This window comes from Ctenocephalides felis, unplaced genomic scaffold, assembly GCF_003426905.1.
Source record: "Ctenocephalides felis isolate EL2017-DRISC unplaced genomic scaffold, ASM342690v1 CF-g0.4_SCAFFOLD_03571, whole genome shotgun sequence".
Classification (NCBI taxonomy): Eukaryota; Metazoa; Arthropoda; class Insecta; order Siphonaptera; family Pulicidae; genus Ctenocephalides; species Ctenocephalides felis.
The window spans coordinates 20,437,410-20,447,529 of record NW_020539725.1 but is presented as its reverse complement, the minus strand read 5'-3'; positions in this window follow the sequence as shown (position 1 = coordinate 20,447,529).

The window sequence follows — 10,120 nt, the reverse complement described above, 5'->3', positions numbered from 1 at the left end:
CGTATTATATTCTGTAATAATACATTAATAAAAAAATATACTAGATAATATCTTCTATATATATAAATAAGTCAGGTTTTCCTTCCTGACGATATAACTCCAGAACGCACAAACCGATTTCGACAATTTTGCATTCGTTGGAAAGGTCTCGGGCTCCGGAAGGTTTATAGCTAAGAAAATTAGTTGTGCATAGCATCGTGCCTTAATGCAAGCTGCTGGAACTTCACGCACCGTAATTAAAAATTCGAGTAATGACATTAGTGAGAATTATCAGAATTATGCTTGGTTAAGTCAACTAGCAATTCTTACCGCAAAAAATAATGATGCACACGCACTGAATTTCACCATTCAATCAAAAATTGCTGGCGATTTGGTGACATACCAATGATTCCGACTGGTCTTCCGTTTGACTTCAAACGATTGCAATTTCCAGTTCGCATTGCGTTCGCAATAACAAGTTTCAAAGACAATCGCTTAGTGTTTGCAGGATAAATTTCATTTTCATAAAACAAACAAAAAATTTCCTCATTTTTCTCACGAAACCATCTGGTGGCGAAACGGAGTTCGTCGGGTTTGCTAGTTATATTATAATAAATATACAATCAAATCGAAATATAAATCAACAAAAAAGTCACTGCCAGTTTAAATATACGGTAGTCTATTTTCAACATTTTTAATACCTTTACCTAGAATTGCCCATAAATAAGTAAACTTTCCATATAATTTTAAAAACTGCTTAGCCTTTCTCTTCTCAAAACCAACCAACACGAGTACTTCAAATGGCTTTTGCATTTTGGTTTACATACAGTAATACCCCGCTTAACGCTGTTTCGTTTAGCGCTCTTTTATTTCGACCCAGGTTTTGGAAGGGTAAATGTGAAAGCTGTCGAAGAAATAATTCAAGAAGCAGCGCAGTTTTTCGAATGATGAGCTCAAGGAATGAACTAATCAAGAAGAAAACAAAAATGTTGACAGCAGTAATTCACAGGAAGAGTAAAAAGAACTCTCGATGGGATTTGTAGAAAAGAGTTTGTCTACCATAAATAAAATAATGGATCAAGTCATTGGAAATGATCCGAATTTTGACAGGAGCTCAAAAGATCCTCTATTCGTTTATGAAGTACTTTTCGCGAAAGGAAACGGCAAACAACTAAATATGACTGACTTAGAATTTTATTTGTTTTTTTTTTTTCAAAAATATTCGTTCTGTTATTTATATTTTATTTTTATTTTTGCAAGAAATAATAATGTGGTATTACTTTGGGTTGAGAATTTCATTTAAATAAAAATTTGGTTTTATTTTTATCAAAAAACAATACTTTTTAAATTTAATACCTAACCAATTTCCTAGCCATCTTTCCCTAACCCAAATATTTCCATGTAAAGATAGCCTCGTTTAGCGCTGTTTTGCATTACCCTCTACTCTGATGAAACGTATCCCCATCGTTAGGTTTGGTATTACTGCACAAATACTTTCCAATTTAGGTGTTACTATTCAGAATGACTTGAACATAAAGTTACAAAATCGGACTTTTTGCCGAAAGCATAAACTTATCCTTCGGAAAGTTAATATATAGCACTGATAGCAGTATTATTATCTTTTACCTATGAATGGAAACTACAAGTGCTTTGCTTGTTAAATGCTTTTTAAATACTTGGCTAATTTGAATGAAAACTTGACTAATATGTATAAACTTTAAAATTAAGTGATGCGTAATAAAAAGTAACTTTTATTCTATCAGTATTGTTTTAATCTATAAACTCAACTTTACATCTTGTATTATATTTGATGTAGGAGTAGTAAAATTTAGATTTTACTTGTTGTAAGTCTTCAGTTCCAGTTTGCAGATTCAAATATTCGGAAAATAAAAACAAATGTACTTTCGTGTTCCAAAATCGGCACAGATGCATAATTTCTTACTAAATTTTGAAACTTTAAATCTTCTATTAAATTTTGCATTCTGTAGCAATTTATAAAGAAATTACCAAAAATCAATGTAAAATTTATTAATATAACAACAATTATAAATACTTAATAATAAAGAAAACTTAAAAAATTATTTATAAACATCTAACATATTGGGTGTTTTTATATTTATCATATTGTTTTCTAATAATTTAAGAAAGTACAATTACGCATGAATAAAAACCGTTCACAATTATATTAAACTCATAAATATGTTGTTCTACTCGTGTTTATATATTGCTCCGTGTGAAAATATTTTATGAAGTTGGTAAAAACAATTTAATATAAATTTCAGCAGGTGGAAAATATGCGTGAACAATATTACTATTGGAATATGATCAATAAATTGCAATAACTTTCTTAATCAAAACCTATTGTAAGCAAAATGTGTATAATTGATTTTGTAAGCAGTAGTATCAGTGCTCAAATAGTCCGAATTGTAGTTCTCTATTATTGTAAGTTATATGTAGACTTTCAAAACTTATCTAAAATATTTACAAAAATAAAAAAAAAATCTGGAAAATGTCAGTTGTATTCTTTCTATATTAAAAATATTGTGTAAGAATTAATTTTTCATTTCTTTAAATAACAGCATTAGCAGTGCAACTTTCATATAAATTTCATTTAGTAATTAATTGACTATTTCAATAACGAAGTATACTGATTATAAAATTTATACTGAGATAGTTAAAAAACAATGATAAGTCCACCTTTTGTTAAAAAGAGTAAGTTAAGTGTTATTTATAATATGCAAGAAATATACTCACATAGTAATCTATTTTATTGTTCATAATTGAGTTTGTCCAGGGCTTTGCTCGTAGGTAAATGACTAGAACGACTTGGACCAGAATCAGAGGTCCTGGGTTCGACCGCGCTTCGAGCAATATGTTGCCGAAATAAAATAATAATAATGAAAAAAATATTTGTAATAGCGTAGAATTAATAGTTTTGATATAGACAATAATAAAAACATTTTTTTATAATTTATTTCATAATAGATTTCACTACACTGTCATTTTAGTCACATATATTTCTTCTTTCTCTTTTTTCAAAAAAATCGCATCTATCTCAACATGCATGCAACCGCATCGAAGTATTTGTCACATCAAAAATAACTGCAACCAATCTGTTTCAAATTGAAAAATAATATTCTTTTACCTTGAGGTTATTTATTGATTCCGGAACTAACCTGTAAAGGCCGAGTAGACATGTTCTCACACATCGCCCTGTGTGGCAGGTTCAACAATTCAAAGGATCACAAAAGATCTTTTGCTTTAGTACAATAGATTTATTGCAGGCAACTATAACACCGACTTCCGAATATCTCGATAATTTATAGCGGGCTATTTATTATTTAGTGGTATAGAAGAATGTTTTTAAATAATATACAATAAATATGGTCAATTTATTGTTTACAGATCCTTCCGGAAAAATATTTTATAAGCTTATCAAAAATGTAAAACTTTCATATAGTATCTTTTTAAATAAAAATTCTTAGCATAAAAGCCTGCAAGAAAGGTAAATTCCACTTCCATGGGATAATAAGTATAAAAGTATAGATATATTTTTAAGGTTTCTATCATTCTAATTTTGTTTGTTTTTAATAAATGACAATGATATAATTAATAAATGATTTTCAAAAGTAGTTAATTTATTTCCAAGAATATAAATCTAATCAAATTTTTCCTCAATAATTGGGTGAACGCTTGAGTCATTATATCTTCTATCATCTGAAATACTATATACATGCATGTACACAACATAGTACGAAGTATACAATATATATATATATATATATATATATATATATATATATATATATATATATATATATATACAAAATATATTTCCATACAAAACTTTGATTGAATTGCGCTCTATCTAAAAGACAATATTAAGAGCTAAAACTTTCAAAGAATTGTTTTTTATCAATTTGGAACCATTTAAGACCTTGGGAGCAAGAAAATTCGAAAATGTCCATATTAAGGACCACCCTAATATATATATATATATATATATATATATATGTGTGTGTGTGTGTGCTTAAGAATATGTGCATATTTATGGTTATCATGTATGTTTATTTTGCATATGTAGTCTTAATCATTTTATTGCGTATTAAAACGCACGGTTATAAAATTTAGCAATCCACATAACTGTATCAATTGTTGAAGAACCATGACACGCACTATGGGGACATGGGGATAGTACAAAAAATATACTAATATTTAGGTATATCATGCGACTTATACAACTGCCGTGAGTTATATGTGCCCACCGCTCTGATACGTACACTTATAGGAGTTCAGAAAGGGAGCCCTGACGCAATTTTCTGTGCGGCGAGTGTACTTATAACAAGAACGAGCCCCGACTGAAACACCGGTGGTCTACAGAGATAAGCGGCTTAAAATCCCGACGAGTGCTTCACCCCGCCCGACGGGCCCATGGGGGCCGCCGAGAGATGGCCGGACTGAAAATACGAACACTCACACTGCGAATCTGCGGAAAGAGCACGCCAGGATCGCCGACAGGGTTTACGCAACAAGGTGGAATTTTATTTCGTTTCACTTTTCTCGTTTTTTGTATCAATTGATAAGCGGAAGCCTTGAAATGTATATATTTCTATTTACCTTTTGAATGATAGGCGAGAATAACTCAGTCAGTAGCGTGCCGGACTCACATGCTAGCGATACTTTGTATGATTCTTGGCGTGTAGTTTGAACTGTTGAGTTAAAGTTAAATAGAATTTGTATTGTTGATTAGAAATTCCATAGAAATAGAAGAAATAAGTAAATGTTGAGTTGAATTTGAATGAAATTGGAAGTAGGGTAGAGCGGGGCTAGTTGAGCATAGGGGCAAGTTGAGCAATCAAAATATCTCAAAAACTATTCACCGTCCGTTTAGGCATTATATGGCGGAAAGATAGAGGTTTGGGAGAAATAAATATACCGCGATCGCTAGTGGCCGCTGGACAAATGATTGAGGCTCACGGCCGTTTTGTTTATTTTGATACCAAAAAGTAAAAACGTAATTCATCACGAGTTTTCGTCTGGTTTTGTCAAATGTTATTTATTTTTAATCAGGTAAATGTTATTCTTTCATATAATTATAGTACTTTTAAGATGCACAGAAATTCTGGGTATAACACTTACGGTTTTTTTATAAACTTACTTTTATTTCGAAATTCCGAGTTGGGGTTAGTTGAGCATAGTTGCTAAACTTGTTCTGTCACTAAGACAATTATCATTAACTTCCAGAAATTAATTATTATTTTTAAAATTTAAGCTAAGTCTATGAGTAATAATGATTTTAAACAAAAATACTGAATATAATGGTAAAATTATTCCAAAGATACGATATTGTTTTGTTGATTCTGCTTTTCGTTAATAATTCAAAGCAAATTACTATAAGTTTTGTTTTTTCTGTCAATAAAGACTATAAATATAAAACTGGTTATTAAAAACTTATTTTATTTCATCACTAATCGACATTGAACCTATGATTTCATTATACTTTCTTAGTGCTCAACTTGCCCCACCTATGGGGTACATTGAGCATACTTGACTTTTTGCATTTGAACAGCTGTAGCTTTTAAATTTTACTTATTACCAAAAAATAGTATCAACACTTTTGTTAAGCGATAAATAGCAAATCCATTAAGCCGTATAATTATTTAGACTTCTCATTGAGGAGCTACATCCGTTTAAGTAAAAAATTGCTCAACTAGCGCCGCCCTACCCTAAGTTGAAAGCAAAATTAAAGTTGAAGAAGATTTATAGGAAAAAGAAGAATGAAGAAGAATCAGTAGTAGTAAGCGAAAATGATAATATAGTGATAATATATATGTATTTGAAGATAGTATAGATCAGAAAATATATAGTGATAATAGTAAATAACACTGGGTCAATAACAATTGCTTACTATTTTTCGATTATTTTTATGTTGGTCTAAATAATCTTTCATGAAAAATTAAACAGTTTCACATATTGCATATATAAATTAGTTTTCCTGACAACTGTGTTCTAATCATTAAATTAACTCCGAGCTAACGATATTGATTAATTGCGTAATTAGTCGTACATTATAATTATTAATTAATTAATAGCAAATATCAAGATAAAAAATGGGGGGCATCATGGAACAATATAATACAAAGCATTCTATCTACGGAGTACGGATTCTCATTACCTACATATTGGTCATTTCAAATTTATAGAATTATTATTCATTTTATTTCGATTAACCCCCTCTTCATACTCTATGTACAATATTTTTATATATATTTTAACAGCAATTAAAACTTAACAATTCTATAAAGTTGTTGTGATAACTTTTTAATGAAGTCTTTATAGACGATATCTTAACAATTGGCATATTTCTTTTTAATCAATTTATTATTAGAACAACTTTAATATTGATGGCTTTAACTGGATGCAGCAATGACGCGAAAGGGCAATTTTTACTTGGAAACATATTGCTATCAATATTTTTAAGTGAAAACCGATGTCAATTCTGATAGATAGTCCAAGGCGGGTATTGAAAAGAACTCCTGACTAGAAGCCCAAAAATATTTCAAATATTTACTGATATTTATTCAGCAATGGTCACAAGACGCTTAGCATACTCGATCAGCCTTCCACGCAATTCAGTAGTGTTATTCGTTATCATCTGGTCTTAGTATTAGACTATTGATAATTATTTTATCATCGCTTCTGGAAAGCGAAGGATTGCAATTTTTCATCTTCAACCCTGTATCGTTCGAGTTTCATGATTGCGAGCAACACTCACATAAAGCATTGATATATGCCATCGTGTATACCTCCACACGAAAGAATATATGCATCCTGCGTATTGGTACCATGCGTGGGTTTTTTGAACCGAACTCCCACGCACGCACTGCCGTATACTTGCTGAATTATTTGTAAGTTTGCCGATCTTTCAGATTCTCAATTTATAACATGTTTGCTGTCTATTGCACTACAGTTATAATGTGCCTTGCCTTACGAAGGTATACCTAACGGAAAAGTAACAAGAATCAATTTTTAACAGGCAATTTAGTATACGGAGTAGAATCATGGAGAATTGCAAGTACATCAAACTAGAAGTTATAGAGCGTACCCAGAATATGAGCGATGATAGTTGCGTCTTGTAGTTGGTATGTAACTAATGAGACCATTCACAGTTGTTCTTACCACAATAAAATCAATAATCATTTGAACGCAGAAATGAAAATCATCAGCAAAATGATCCCAAAAAAAAGACACAATAAGAATGACCAAAGGACCTAAAATTGTAAAAACAATACAGACAGCTATAGATTTATTCTAGCAGAGGATCTCTTCAATCGGGAGACCTCTAAAACCGCCTTATATAACATCAGCACATAAGCTTATAATTTTATACATGATAGGGCGGGGCACAAAAGTCCAATTTGATTTTTAACAACTGTGACCAACCCCGTCAATTAATAATAAATTTGTAATATCTACATCAATTCGTAATAAATATTAAACAAACAACTATCTAACTACGTTCAGTAAAATACCTAGCAATTCATCATTGTAAAACTACGTTTTTTTGCTATTTTTCAAAAATTTGTCATGTAGTCTTTTTTACTCCAAAGACGAGGTAAAATGGTACTGTCAAGGAGACAAACAGATCCAATGCCTTATTTTTTATTTTGAAGGTATTTTACAAATGATAACTTGTCAAAATAGTTCAAAAAATTTGGAAATTAAAGGAAAACATTAAAATGATGAAATGCTCTGCTCGAAGGCAAGTCAATGATCTGACTCAATTACACATCAACTCGTGAATTGATTCCAATACATTGCTGATACAAGGTAAGGTCTATAACTAATGTATATAATCTAAAAATAACTTATGTTAACTCTTTTTCATTAAAATAAAACATCAAAAACCAATGATATCTAATTTGAAGTAATAATCTCAAATCCCACCTTTGATTGTTCGAGGATTCGATAATGTTTGTAAGATATGGCTACTGGAAGTTAGATGTAGATTACCTACTTTACTGTATTAAATAAAACTTATAAAACGGATTTATTATTCTTATTATTTATTAGCTGTATCATTTTTTTGGCTGTTTGCTAGGTATTTAATTTTAGTTTGAAAATCGTATATGGTATAGTAAAAAAGTATGTATAATTTGCATAATGATTTCCATATAAAGCTCCTCGCGAAAACTGCATATTATAAAATGGCGCCCGTAATTAACGCACACAATGTGGCGTGTTATTATGTAAAGCGCAACTATTAATCTAAAATGGCTACGCGACGCCGAAGAAATGCATATGCCAAATAGTTAGTAAAGTTGTTTTGAATGCTAAAATCAACCTTTGTTCTATATTTTTACTTTGAATAAGTTTACTGATAATTAAATTAAACACGATCAAAGTGAAGGTGAAATAACATATAACTATATAATATGGATATTAACTTATTATTCAATAAGTTAAGTTATAATTATAAATAAACTAATGGCAATTGTATAAATAATATTATTGAAGCAATTATTTTGGAAGAACAATTCCAAGGTAATGTACTTTTTCAAAAAACAAAAATGGTATTTATTGATATTAGGTTATGACTGAAAATATTCCATAAACTAAAATGGCATTAAAATATATTAATCTGTTGACAATAAATTCGTTTTAAAAAAGATACTGTATAATTTCTTATATTCAATTTTAATGAACATATTTCGATATTTGTTTGTTTAATATATGTTGTTATGTGGCTGATTTGGTTTTCACAGTATATAATAAAAAAAGTCAAGTGTGAGAATTAATACTCATCATTTAATTTATCGCAGTTCTATCTGATATTGTAAAAAACATTACTTATCAGTTATTTGTATCTAAACGATAAATATTAATATAGGATATTTAAAAAATTTGAATTGTAAATGTGAGTATAGGACAACGTATGTCGGGTCAGCTAGTATAAAAATACTAATTATTTTTAGAACTTACAACATACATAATTGTTACGGTCATAATTATGATTTTTTTTATCAAAACGTGTTTATGGGTGCCATCAACGATTGTGGAAGGACGTTTGTCGTAACAGGGCATAAATTTATTTTATTATTTTGTTATGCTTTGATAAAAAAAATCATAATTATGACCGTAACAATTATGTATGTTGTAAGTTCTAAAAATAATTAGTATATATATACTAGCTGACCCGACATACGTTGTTACACTGAGTTATCTGATAAAAATATGATATGAACTGATATGTAATTATCTCACTAAAAAGTCGAATAATTAGAAATACGAGTTCTTTACGAAATGGAAGACATGTTGGTAGTATCCTGGATAAGTAGCAGAATAATACGAGTTATCGCACCCAAAGTCAAGAACAGTGCGCGTGCCGCACATCGAATTACTTATTCGCTATTTTCAATGAAATCATTTTCCATGAATCGTATTACAAGAGGGAGATATAGGACGACAAATTGATAAGAATCCGAGCGTAACAGAACAAAACAAAACAATTTCGAAATATCCAACGATGGAATTTTCTCTCATGCCAATGTCGGTTACATTAGTTCGCCTCGGTTGTGCTGCCACGTGGCCTGGGAGCAGAATCGCATTTTCATTATTTTCGAATGAAACCCACTCGGGAGTTGGATTACGAAATAGATTATTAATGGATGGAGCTATTATAGGAGACCAGGACAAATTAATCAAAATGCTTCCTGTTACGAAATATGTAACTGGTAACATGTGTTTTGGCGACGACATAAATGTCTCCATGCGGATCACATAAATATATGGTTCTCCAAAGAGTTTTTTTTAGACAGGGCTATTACAATATTCAAAAAATTGACAAGCTGCATGTAACATTTTACTGCTTTAAAGACAAAATAAAGTAATGCGATTCATTTTAAAAAATCGTGACATGCTCACAGAATTTTATACAAAACTACTCGGTTTTGTATAAAATTCTGTGAGCATGTCAGAATTTAATTAAATAACTCTATAAAAATTCATGGGTGGGCGCGGTTCCTACGCCACTGCATATATATATATATATATACATAGCTGGGCATTAACTCGTTAATCCGTTAATCGTTAATTAACGAAGTTAACATTTTGATTAACGAATTAACTTTTAAGTTAACTT